This window comes from Penaeus vannamei, chromosome 20 (genome assembly GCF_042767895.1).
Source record: "Penaeus vannamei isolate JL-2024 chromosome 20, ASM4276789v1, whole genome shotgun sequence".
NCBI lineage: Eukaryota > Metazoa > Arthropoda > Malacostraca > Decapoda > Penaeidae > Penaeus > Penaeus vannamei.
This window is the reverse complement of record NC_091568.1, coordinates 1,005,649-1,018,148: the sequence shown is the minus strand read 5'-3', so window position 1 is coordinate 1,018,148 and position 12,500 is coordinate 1,005,649. Positions and strand designations below refer to the sequence as shown.

At 37.5% G+C, this 12,500-nt stretch overlaps 1 protein-coding gene across 10 annotated transcripts in view; it reads right to left on the bottom strand.

Moving 5' to 3' along the window:
- LOC113803096 (uncharacterized) overlaps positions 1–12,500 on the bottom strand; it is a 60,243-nt gene that overhangs the window by 21,094 nt on the left and 26,649 nt on the right. The window contains exon 2 of one of the 10 annotated variants that reach the window (XM_070134661.1): positions 10,196–10,245. The exons of the other annotated variants lie outside the window; for them this stretch is intronic. The gene's annotated coding sequence lies outside the window, so the exon portion shown is untranslated. The remainder of the gene's footprint in view (positions 1–10,195; positions 10,246–12,500) is intronic. 10 annotated transcript variants of the gene reach the window in all.

Here is a 12,500-nt window from a genome sequence, read left to right as displayed (position 1 = left end):
TTGTTACTTTCTCTTTTTTTTTTCATTTTCTCTGTATGTTCTTTTGAATGGGAGAGTACGTTTTTGTTACTTTCTCTTTTTTTCTCTCTCTTTCTCTGTATGTTCTTTTGAATGGGAGAGAACGTTTTTGTTACTTTCTCTTTTTTTTCTCTCTCTTTCTCTGTATGTTCTTTTGAATGGGAGAGTGCGTTTTTGTTACTTTCTCTTTTTTTCTCTCTCTTTCTCTGTATGTTCTTTTGAATGGGAGAGTACGTTTTTGTTACTTTCTCTTTTTTTTCTCTCTTTCTCTGTATGTTCTTTTGAATGGGAGAGAACGTTTTTGTTACTTTCTCTTTTTTTCTCTCTCTTTCTCTGTATGTTCTTTTGAATGGGAGAGTACGTTTTTGTTACTTTCTCTTTTTTTTTCTCTCTCTCTTTCTCTGTATGTTCTTTTGAATGGGAGAGTACGTTTTTGTTACTTTCTCTTTTTTTTCTCTCTCTCTTTCTCTGTATGTTCTTTTGAATGGGAGAGTACGTTTTTGTTACTTTCTCTTTTTTTTCTCTCTCTCTTTCTCTGTATGTTCTTTTGAATGGGAGAGTACGTTTTTGTTACTTTCTCTTTTTTTTCTCTCTCTTTCTCTGTATGTTCTTTTGAATGGGAGAGTGCGTTTTTGTTACTTTCTCTTTTTTTCTCTCTCTTTCTCTGTATGTTCTTTTGAATGGGAGAGTACGTTTTTGTTACTTTCTCTTTTTTTCTCTCTCTCTTTCTCTGTATGTTCTTTTGAATGGGAGAGTACGTTTTTTGTTACTTTCTCTTTTTTTCTCTCTCTCTTTCTCTGTATGTTCTTTTGAATGGGAGAGTACGTTTTTGTTACTTTCTCTTTTTTTCTCTCTCTCTTTCTCTGTATGTTCTTTTGAATGGGAGAGTACGTTTTTGTTACTTTCTCTTTTTTTCTCTCTCTTTCTCTGTATGTTCTTTTGAATGGGAGAGTACGTTTTTGTTACTTTCTCTTTTTTTCTCTCTCTCTTTCTCTGTATGTTCTTTTGAATGGGAGAGTACGTTTTTGTTACTTTCTCTTTTTTTCTTTTTTTCTCTCTCTTTCTCTGTATGTTCTTTTGAATGGGAGAGAACGTTTTTTGTTACTTTCTCTTTTTCTCTCTCTCTTTCTCTGTATGTTCTTTTGAATGGGAGAGTACGTTTTTGTTACTTTCTCTTTTTTTCTCTCTCTTTCTCTGTATGTTCTTTTAAATGGGAGAGTACGTTTTTTGTTACTTTTTCTTTTTTCTCTCTTTCTCTGTATGTTCTTTTGAATGGGAGAGTACGTTTTTGTTACTTTCTCTTTTTTCTCTCTCTCTTTCTCTGTATGTTCTTTTGAATGGGAGAGTACGTTTTTGTTACTTTCTCTTTTTTTCTCTCTCTTTCTCTGTATGTTCTTTTGAATGGGAGAGTACGTTTTTGTTACTTTCTCTTTTTTTCTCTCTCTTTCTCTGTATGTTCTTTTGAATGGGAGAGTACGTTTTTGTTACTTTCTCTTTTTTTCTCTCTTTCTCTGTATGTTCTTTTGAATGGGAGAGTACGTTTTTTGTTACTTTCTCTTTTTTTCTCTCTCTTTCTCTGTATGTTCTTTTGAATGGGAGAGAACGTTTTTGTTACTTTCTCTTTTATTTGTTGTTCGATTTTCTCTTTCTCTGTATGTTCTGTTTGTTTGTGTTCTTTCTTTCTTTCTCTCTCTATCTCCCTCTCTCTATGTATCTAACAGTTTTTGTCACACACACACACACGCACATGCACATGCACACGCAAACGCACAGGCACATATACATATAAGCACGTTGTGTGTGTGTGTGTGTGTGTATGTGTGTGCTTGTATGTGTATGTATGTACGTGTGTTTGTGCGTGTGGGTGTATATGTGTGCGTTTGAGTGTGTGTGTGTACGTGTGCGTGTATGTGTGCGTTAGAGTGTGCGTGCGTGCGTGCGTGTGCGTGTCTGTGTGTGTGTGCGTGCGTGTATGTGTGTGCATTTGAGTGTGCGTGCGTGCGTGCGGATATCCAAGCGATCTCCGTCCCTTGGTTACCCCTGAAGATACATATATTTCTTTCGTCATTTCGCCCGATCTTCCCTCTCGTCTGCCAAGTCCTCCTCAGCCGCGGACATCACCTCGCTCGCGGCCGCTCCAAGATGCTCGCTTAACAAATGCATGGAAAAATAGAGCTGGTACGGTTTTTTTTTTTTTTTTTTTTTTTTTTTTGGCACGAAAGAAGGGAGAGGGAGAAGAGGAGAAGGAGAGGGATGAGAGGAGATGGGGGGGGAGAGGGGGGCGGAGGGAGGAAGGGAGGGGGGGAGACAGGGAGTGAGGGAGTGAGAGGGAGGGGGAGGGGGAGGGGGGGAGAGGAGAGGGAGGGGGAGAAAGCGGAAGGAAGGGAGGGAGGGAGGAAGAGAGAGAGAGAGGAAGAGAGAGAGAGAGGAAGAGAGAGAGAGAGAGAGAGAGAGAGAGAGAGAGAGAGAGAGAGAGAGAGAGAGAGAGAGAGAGAGAGAGAGAGAGAGAGAGAGAGAGAGAGAGAGAGAGAGAGTGAGAATGAGAATTAGAATGAGAATGAGAGAGAGAGGAAGAGAAAAAGAAAAGGAAGAAGGAAATGAAAAAAAGAGATAGACAGATAGTCAGAAAGAGAGAAAGAGCGAAGAAACAGAAACAGACAGACAGCCAGCCAGACAGAAGACGGGATGGCCAGCGGGCGCCCGTCCCCGTGTCCACGCACATGACAAAGGGCCGCCTCGCCAGATTTCGCGTGCAGATCCCGTTATGCAAATCCAGAACCGCAGAGAATAAGAGTTTGTCATCGCCAAGGAAGCATCGCGGCGGCGGGGCTGTGTCTCGGCCGGGGAGGAGGAGGCGGCCCCCCCCCCCCCCGTGGCGGTTGGCGGAGGGGCGGGGGGGGGGGCGGAAATCGGGCCTTGGCGGGGAATCCGGATTTGGGCCAGCTCGGGAGGACGAAGGAGGGGGGGTGGGGGGTGGGGGTGGGGACGTACGCGCATGCACGCACATGTAGATATGTATGTATATTCATATATATGTGTGTGTGTGTGTGTGTGTGTGTGTGTGTGTGTGTGTGTGTGTGTGTGTGTGTGTGTGTGTGTGTGTGTGTGTGTGTGTATGTGTACATATATAGATGTATACACACGCACGAATACACAGACACACACATGTATATATATATATATATATATATATATATATATATATATATATATATATATATATATACATATATATATACATACTTTTTTTTCAAAAGCAAGAACTAACCAGAACATCAGTCTGAGGAAATTTAATGAAGAAGAGAAAGAGCGAGACAGAAATAAAGAAAATAAAATTAACAACACACTGCATTCCTCCCTGCTGCAGAAGCGGAAGCAGAGAATGCATAACGACCTTCTGTAATTCCTTCGCGATAAATGTAGAATTAAGAGAGAGAGATATTTCCCGAGGTCTTCAGAAAGGCGTAAAGATGTGGGGAAAATAGCGGCTGAGGGAAAATCGGTTTTTAATTCGCGAGAGAAATCGGAAATTTGGGAAAGGGGTATCACGCGGCTCTGGGAACGCTGGTGGGTGATCGGTGAAAGGTTTTGGGTTATGGATGTTGGTATTATTGTTATTGTTGCTGTAATTATTTTTGTTGTTGCTGTTAGTGTTGTTATTGTTGTTATAATTCTTCTTATTTTTGTTATTGATATTATATTGACTGTTATTGATATTATTTTATTATTATCATTACTGTTATTAACATTGGTTTCATTACTATTATTATCATTATTGCTGTTGTTTTTAATATTGGTACTGGCATTACCATCATTATTGATATTACTACTACTACTATTATCATTATTAACATTATTGCCATTATTATTTCTATCATCACCATTATCATTATTGTTATCATCATTATCATTATTATTGTAGTTGCTGTTATTATCATTATTGCTACCATTATTATCATTATCAAGGTTGCCTGAGATAGAATTTAGAATGACTTAGAGAAAATGGCAAAGTAGCAATGGAATCAATATTCATGGTACTACCATTCTCTCTAACATAAATATACTATAGAGTAAATGCATTTTTTTTCTGCATCCAATAAAATTTAAAATTCATAAACTGTTCCATAGGCCTAAGGTATACATTAAATCGTACTTAAAGATTTATCTCAGGTTTTATTTTGAATACAGCTTTCTCTTTTTTGTATTTTTGTTCTTTCTTTTTCCCTTTTCTTCTTCGTTTTCTTCTTCCTCATACTTTTTTCCTTTTTTTTTCTATTTTATTTTGTTCTCTTTTTCATTTTCATTTTTTCTATTTTATTTTGTTCCCTTTTTCCTTTTCTTCTTTGTTTTCTTGGCCTTCCTTTCTTTTTCAAAATTTCCTTCCTCTGTTTATTTTTCATTCTTCTTGTATTCTTTTCCTATTTCTTTCCCTTCTTTTGTAATATGCAATTTTTTTATATATAAGGAATGAGACGGAATATTTTTAGAATGTGTCCCTTCTCGGCCAATCTTACAGAGTGCTTCGAGAATAGCAACACCATCGTATTTACAGGAAGACAGGAATTATTACTTGTCGGGCAATAAAACGACCCCACGACCTCGTTTTGAGCGTGAACCATACCACGTGACCACTTAACGACTCCCGAGTGGACATTTAACGGTCCGCCAGTCACCCACTTAACGACGCACGCCAAACGGTCGTTGAACATCCGATAAATAACCAATTTGCCGTAATGTTGCAACGACTTCCCTCTCCCGTAGAAGACCGAGACTCCAAACGTCAGTCACTTTCCGTAATTTAATCAACATATATGAATGCAATCCCTCGCTCGCCGTGATGTGATATTCACCCACACTCACCTCTAGGACTTGGTTCCGCTCTCGCCCACGGTTTCAGCATCAAGCCACGCTTTGTAGAAGGATTGGATCCTCTATCGTGTATGGGACGAATCCATTTACCTCCTTAACACACTCATTCGAAGGATTTAATCTTCTAACGTCTATGACTTGGACTCATTTCATCTTGGATTCATTTCCTTGTCATATTCAAAGGATTGGATCTCTTAACGTCTATGATGCAAAACCCCTTTCCACCATCTCAACCTCAGATCTAATCCTCTAACGTTTATGATGTGAATCCCTTTTCCTCTTCCCTGCTAACACTCATTCGAAGGATTTAATCTTCTGGCGTCTATGAGGCTTCTTGTCACACCTACCTACCTCTTCGTTTACCATGAGGATTGGATTCCTTCCGTGACCATTGGATTCTACACTGCCCTATAATCTCTCTCTTCCACTCATTACCACTCTCCCTCTCCCACTCCTTCCCTCTCTCCCTCTCCTTCTTCTCCTTCCCTCTCTCCCTCTCCTTCTTCTCCTTCCCTCTCTCCCTCTCCTTATTCTCCTTCCCTCTCTCCCTCTCCTTCTTCTCCTTCCCTCTCTCCCTCTCCTTCTTCTCCTTCACTCTCCTTCCCTCTCACTCTCTCACTCTCCTTTACCCTCTCTCCCTCTCCTTCTTCTCCTTCCCTCTCACTCTCTCCTTCCCTCTCTCCCTCCCTCTCCCTCTCCCTCTCCTTCTCCCTCTCCCTCTCCTTCCCGACTGGATACCCCGCTGCCCACCAAGTCACGGGGCTGAATACCACACAGCCCACCAAACCTCACAATTGATTACCTCATTGTCCCCAAACCCCTCTGTCTATGATATGAAATTCGCCTTCTGTTCCCTCCACCCACCTACCCACCCACTCCTGTTTCATCTACCCCCTCCCCTTCCCTCCATCTCGCCCCCCCCTCCGCCTATGAGGGAGTAGGCTTTACCCACCCTAACCCACACCCATCGCCCATGAGGCAGGACTCCTTACCCACCTTGACCTAACCACTAGATGCGAAGCAACACTTGCATCCGACACCCACCCACCCCACCTCAGACCTCACACTTCAAGATGAGAGGGGGGGGGGGGAGGGAGTGAGAGGGAAGGAGAAGGAGAGAGGGAAGGAGATAGAGAGAGAGAGGAAGGAGAGGAAGAGGGAGAGAGGGAAGGAGAGGGAGAGGGAGAGGGAGAGAGGGAAGGAGAGGGAGAGGGAGAGGGAGAGGGAAGGAGAGGGAGAGAGGGAAGGAGATAGAGAGAGGGAAGGAGATAGATAGAGAGAGAGAGAGAGAGAGAGAGAGAGAGAGAGAGAGAGAGAGAGAAAGAGGAAGTGGAAGAGGAAGAGGAAGAGAAAGAGAAAGAGAGAGAGCGTCCCTCCTGAACCCCATCTGCGTGCACATTTGAAATTCAAACCCAGTGGCGAGCGGCGTGTGTTTTAGAGCGCCAATTACACCTGTACATGACACCTGCGCCGCGGCCATTGCTGTCACGAGAAGGTAACAGATGAGCTTGACGAAATGCTCGGAATGTTGTTAATTATGTACCTCGCTTTTGGGGAATTTATTAAAGTTTACTGATGATGAGAATTGCAGATTATATTACGAGCGGTGGTTCTGGTCTTTGCGAGAATTTGGGGAAGGTCTTCATGGGCGGGGACGAGAATTTACGATAATGCTGGTGATGATGCTTGGGTTTGCCGACGAGAATTTAAAATTAGAATAAATTGATATAGGATTACGGAATTTGAGACGAGAATTTACGATAAGGATAAGATAATATGATATAGGATTACGGAATTTGAAAAAAAATGGCGATATTTCATTTCAAAACGAAAAAGATAATGCTTGTTGCTAGAACATTTTACGATATATATTTTCTTCTTACAATTATTTAGTTTAATGAAACAATAAAAACATTAAGATAAGGATAAGATAATATAACATAGGATTACGGAATTCGAAAAAAATGGCGATATTTCATTTCAAAACGAAAAAGATAATGCTTGTTGCTAGAACATTTTACGATATATATTTTCTTCTTACAATTATTTAGTTTAATGAAACAATAAAAACATTAAGATAAGGATAAGATAATATAACATAGGATTACGGAATTCGAAAAAAATGGCGATATTTCATTTCAAAACGAAAAAGATAATGCTTGTTGCTAGAACATTTACGATATATATTTTCTTCTTACAATTATTTAGTTTAATGAAACAATAAAAAACAGTAAGAATAAGTGATGATGAAAATGGATATAATGCGATATTTTATTTTGATATATTGAAGACAATTCATGATCGTAAATATAATGATAATGACGAAAATAATAATGACAAGAATCATTATCCTTTCATATTCATAACTTTCTGAATATATGTCACGATGAACCCAAATGAAGAAATAAATGATAATTATTTATGCTAATCGTGAATTTATGATAATTATGATATAGATATAAAGAAGATGAAGATGATATTAGTGTGAAAATAACGATATTAACTCTTAACAACAACAAAGGTAATTTTAGAACTACTGTAATGGTATGATAATGATATTACTGATAGTGATATTTATAATGATTCTTAATTATGGGCGGAAGTAATATTGGTAATAGTAGTAATGGTGATAATAATAATAATAATAATAATAATAATAATAATAATAATAATAATAATAAAACAATAATAATGATGCTAATAATAATGATAATGACAGTAATATTGGAAATGGTGATAATAACAATAAAAAAAAAAAAACACAATATTGATAATTGTGATGATAACAATGATAATGATAATAAGTAAAGACTCGTAATAATAATAGTAAAAATGAAATCAATAATGGTATTGATGATGAAGATAATGATGATATAACTAATGATAACATTCATAATAATAATGATGACAATAGATATAATGATAATGATGATGAAAATGTTAAGGATGATGACGATGGTAATAATGATAATAACAATGATAATGAAAATAATCATGATAATGATATTAGTAATAATAATATTAATGATCATAATAGAAGTAGTAGTAGTAGTAGTAATAGTGATATGGATAGGATAATGAAGATAATGATGATAGCGATAATAATAATGGTAATTATCATAAAACTAATATACTAACAATAATGATAATGGCAATGGTAGTAATAATAACGAAAATAATGAAAATTATGATAATGATAGTGCTGATGAAAAGGATGGCAATGCTATGAATAATAACAGATGATGATGATAATTACAACAATAATGATAATAACAAAGGTATTAGTAATGCAGTTAATGGTAATGGCAATGATAATACTATTACCATAACCACTACTACTAATACTAACAATGATGATAATAATATCAATAATGATAATAATAACAATGATGATAATGATAATGGTGATAATCATGATAATAAAAATATTGATGGTGGTGATAATAACAATAATAGTTATAATCACAATATCAGTAATGATAATAATAATGATAATTACAATATCAATAGTACTTATGATATTAATAATGATAATAAGATAATGAGAACAGTAATAGTAAATGTGATAATGTTAACAGTAATACAAAATAAAGATGAAGAAAATGATGATAATGATAATAATAATGATAATAATATCAATTATAAAGATACTAAAATTATGATGCTTATAATAGTAATGATAATTATGATAATAATAACAAAAATATTAATGCTAATAACAGTAGTAATACTAACAGCAATAACAGTAATGATAATAGTAATAATGATAAAAAATAATAATGATTATGATAATGATAATGATGATAATGATAATGGTGATAATACTGATTGTGATAATAATGCCTAATGATAACAATGATAATCATTATTGTTATCAGCATCATCATTATTATTGTTATCATAATTATTATTACTTTTAGTATCATTAATATTATTATTATTACAATTTTCATAATCATTAATATTATCATCATTATTATTATTACTGCTACAACTACTGTAATTGTTACCATTATTTTCATCATCATTATCATTATCATTATCATCGATATCATCATTATCATCATAATGATGGTAATGGTAGTAATAATTATGATTATTATTATAATGAAAGACATCATAATAATTAAAGTAATAATACCAATTATAATGATAATTGTAATAATAACAATACCAATAATAATGTTAAATATAAATAATGACAAAAAAGTATAATCATAATAATAGTAATAATAATAATGATGACTGATACTACTTTTATTACTACTATTACAAATTATTATAAAAATGATGATGATAATAATGATAGTGATAATCATAATAATGATGATAATGATGATGATGATGATGGTAATAAAGATGAGAATGATAATAGTAACAATAACAACGTTAACGATGATAATAACAAGATTAACAATGATAGCAAAAGTAATGATAATGATAGTAACAAAAATAATAATGATACAACTACTTTTACTACTATTACTGATATTACTGTTACTACTCCTATTACTATTACTACTACTACGAATAATGATAATGAAAATGATAATGACAATAGCAATAATAGTAATATTGATAATAACGATAATAATAATGATAATAAAGATAATAAAGATAATAAAGTAATAGCAATAAAAAGCTTCACCGTCACCAGACTAGTAATGTCAACAGTGATACTACTAGTAATAGTCATAGTTATAGTAAAAAGTAAATTTATTCTACTAATAATAATGATAATATGTAGAAATAATACCCTCCCCCCCAAATAAAAATGATGTTAACTAGTCACATATTCATGAGCTATTTTTAGAATTATAGCATATGATATATACAAAAGCATTAATGACAAAATGAAAAGAAAAATGATAATGGACCCTACGAGAAACGTAAAAAAAAACGATTACCAAAATTAAAATCAAAATCCGATAACCCAACTAAAATGATAATTAATTTCTTTATATTAATTTCTTTCTTATATTTGATGGAGCCCAATATATCGTCCCTCATTTTCCGTTCGGGTGATTACAGTGACCTTAATTAATCAGGTTATTCTCACAGGGAAACCAGTCTTCCCCATTCTTCCGGGATAAAAAAAAAAAAAAAAAAAAAAAAAAAAAACTCTGGCACTGTGCCTTCCTGAACGTGACAGAAGCCTAGGCCTATCCTTCAAAAAAAAAAAAAAAAAAAAAGACGGACAACAGGCCTCAAAATAAAAACTTGAAAGAGAAAGTAAAAAAAAAAAAGACAAAAAAAAAAAAAAAAAAGGACAAGTCACGTGATCAGATTTTTTTTAATAACTACTTACCCTTCAAGATACTTTCTGAACAATCCAGGTCTGGGACTACAGACTCGAATCTGCAATGGGACATATGCCATCATCACAAAAGGGACAAGGCCAGCCTTTGTTCATGAGCTCTATCCTTTCTTTATTCTCTCTCTCTCTTTCTCTTTCTTTCTATTTCTTTCTTTCTTTATTTCTCTTTCTCTCTTTTTCTCTTTCTTTCTATTTCTTTCTCTCTTTCTATTTCTCTCTCTCTTTCTTTCTATTTCTTTCTCTCTTTCTATTTCTCTCTCTCTTTCTTTCTATTTCTTTCGTTTTCTTTCTTTTTTCTTTTTCTATCTTTCTTTGTCTCTCGGTCTCTCTCTCTGTCTCTCTTTTCTTTCTCTCTCTCTCTCTCTCTCTCTCTCTCTCTCTCTCTCTCTCTCTCTCTCTCTCTCTCTCTCTCTCTCTCTCTCTCTCTCTCTCTCTCTTTTCTCTCTCTTTCTCTCTCTCTGTGTGTGTGTGTGTGTGTGTGTGTCTGTCTCTGCCTCTCTCTCTCTCTCTCTCTCTCTCTCTCTCTCTCTCTCTCTTCTCTCTCTCTCTCTCTCTCTCTCTCTCTCTCTCACTCACTCTCTCTCTCCTCCCTCCCTCTCTTCCTCCCTCCCTCTCTTCCTCCCTCCCTCCCTCCTCTTTCCCTCCCTCTCTTCCTCCCTCCTCTCTTCCTCCCTCCCTCTCTTCCTCCCTCCCTCTCTTCCTCCCTCCCTCCCTCCTCTCTACCTCTCTCCCTCTCTTCCACCCCCTCTCTCTCCCTCCTTCCCTCTCCTCCCTCCCTCCTCTCTACCTCTCTACCTCCCTCTCTTCCTCCCTCCATCTCTACCTCCCTCCCTCTCTTCCTCCCTCCCTCTCTTCCTCCCTCCCTCTCTACCTCCCTCCCTCTCTTCCTTCCTCCCCTCCCTCTCTACCTCTCTTCCTCCCTCCCTCTCTACCTCCTCCCTCTCTACCTCCCTCCCTCTCTTCCTCAACCCCCTCCCTCCCTTCCTCTCTTCCCCTCTTCCTCCCTCCCTCTCTTCCTCCCTCCCTCCCTTCCTCTCTCCCCCCTCCCTCCCTCTCTACCTCCCTCCCTCTCTTCCTCCCTCCTCTCTCTCCCTCTATCTTCCCCCCCTCTCTCTCCCTCCTTCCCTCTCTTCCATCCCCCCCCTTCTCTCTCTCTCTCTCTCCCTCTCCCACACTGCACCACATGGCCTCGTGTGCCTCGCTTGCTTCCGATGAAATTTTCAGTATGTTGCGGCTTCGTCTAACTGAATGTACCTTCACCAATTAAGCGAAATAAAACGGACATAACCACAGACTTAAATTACATGTGATAAAACGAGCAGTTAGCAATCATACAACCTTTTTCTAGAATTTCTAAACGAATTGATTTATAACAGGAATCGAAATATTTAAAAACAAAAAATGTTAACTATCTCTTCATGTGTTTCTACGAATGAGCGGGTTATACTTATTATTATTATTTTTTTAAAGTCTTTCTAGGGTCATCAGCTGATCTCATGAGGACTGGGAGGAAGACTTGTCATAATGTAATTTGTTCGAGAAGTTAGTGTGAGAATGATGACGATGGGGAAAGTGTGTACGTGTGTGGGTGTGTGTGTGTGTGTGTGTGTGTGTGTGTGTGTGTGTGTGTGTGTGTGTGTGTGTGTGTGTGTGTGTGTGTGTGTGTGTGTGTGTGTTTGTTCGTGTTGTGTAAGTGAGTGAATATATGTTTGTGTGAGTGTGTGCTTGCTTGTGCGTGTGTGTGTGTCGGACCGGCGTTAGGTATCAGGATTCAATATGTATTCTACACTGGACGATAAAAACGCAATCAGTGAATTGGATACTCACCTCCCCCCCTCTCTCTCTGTCTCCCCCCCTCTGTCTCCCCCTTTCTCTCTCTCTCTCTCTCTCTCTCTCTCTCTCTCTCTCTCTCTCTCTCTCTCTCTCTCTCTCTCTCTCTCTCTCTCTCTCTCTCTCTCTCTCTCTCCCTCCCTCCCTCCCTCCCTCCCTCCCTCCCTCCCTCTCTCTCTCTCTCTCTTCTCCCTCTTCCTCTCTCTCACACTGCATTTACCATTAATAGAAACCGACTTGGATACAAAGGCTTCGGTACAATGCAGACGATTTCAAGTATCTTGTCTTGAACATGTTTATCCATCTCACACCTGTTGGCTTCACAGCAGGCTTCACATGCCACTTGTGAGTCAGGATGTGTCTTTAGCAAGTTTATTCTGAAAGAATTTGACCGCGTGAGGGGACGGGAGGAGAGAGAGAGAGAGAGAGAGAGAGAGAGAGAGAGAGAGAGAGAGAGAGAGAGAGA